At 40.5% G+C, this 1,065-nt stretch overlaps 1 long non-coding RNA gene across 1 annotated transcript; it reads right to left on the reverse strand.

The window, feature by feature from the left end:
* Positions 1-41: 41 nt before the first annotated feature.
* Positions 42-1,049, reverse strand: LOC111647635 (uncharacterized). Its single transcript, XR_002760064.2, has 3 exons — positions 976-1,049; positions 379-471; positions 42-96 (listed from the first exon to the last, which is right to left on the reverse strand). It is a non-coding gene; the product is annotated as an uncharacterized LOC111647635 (long non-coding RNA).
* Between the last annotated feature and the right edge of the window lie 16 nt (positions 1,050-1,065).

Consider the following 1,065-nt stretch of genomic DNA (forward strand, 5'->3'; position numbering starts at 1 on the left):
AAACTCTTAGAGTGAGACCTGGACCAGGACTGGAGGACTTACTCAAACAGCTCTTTGATGGAAGAGAGGATTCTCGGGGACGTGGCCGACGCTGACCTGAGAACAGAGAAAAACCTCGTAAAGACTGTCAGAACATTAACACTCAGGTGTTCTCAGATGTATTATTCAGTCATGCTGACTTATACTGGTTATACTGGTAACTAAACTAGTGACCAAGTACTCTGCTCTAATGAGAGATATGTGTTTCGCTAACTGCAGCTGTATTATTAGAGTTAGCTGGGAAGACCTCACATCACAACACTGTTAAAAATAAAATGAACGTAACATAATAATAATAATAATAATATTCTTCAGAGGGATATTTTCCAGATATCAGACCTGAAGAGTCTGGTGTGTCTTGGTTCTGTGGAATCCTGGTCCTGGTTTTCCTTCTTTGGGGATGTGGATCTGGAGGTCGGAGCGCTGGAGGGGCTGACACACAAAACACACCGACATATTTACACTAAACATGATCATCATCATCACACTGAGGTTTGTCCACAGACATGAGACACTGACAAGCATCCGCTGTTTAAATTAAATTTAATTAAATTAAAGCTTGGAGGGATTGTCTACATGATGCAGATGAATGACATGGCAGTGGGTCTCAGGATCTCGTCACAGTGTGTATGTGTGTGTGTGTGTGTGTGTGTGTGTGTGTGTGTGTGTGTGTGTGTATGTTTATAAAAAAGTCTTAGATTTTTTTCAATCAATGAAAAATGGGAGTAAAAACAAAGATGTTGCATTTATATATCAGTTCAGTTTATTTCAAAATCTTTCAACCTTTTGTTGGAAAGTCAAAGTTGTTTTGTCAAAGATATTCAGTAATATTCCAATGAACAACATGGCGGAAAGGTGAAGTACTGTTCAGCGTGAAAACCACATGTCTCAGTCTTTGTGAAGTCACTGTTAGACATGAGACCAGGTGGAACATACCTGTCTATAGTGACCTTTGACCTGGCAGCAGTCTGCAACTGCTTCTGCAGGTTCGCCTCACGAGCTCTGATTGAAACAAAGAAACGACAT

Source organism: Seriola lalandi, unplaced genomic scaffold (assembly GCF_002814215.2).
Source record: "Seriola lalandi dorsalis isolate HSWRI2012SDOR001 ecotype SW California unplaced genomic scaffold, Sedor1 jcf7180002035544, whole genome shotgun sequence".
NCBI classification, from domain to species: domain Eukaryota; kingdom Metazoa; phylum Chordata; class Actinopteri; order Carangiformes; family Carangidae; genus Seriola; species Seriola lalandi.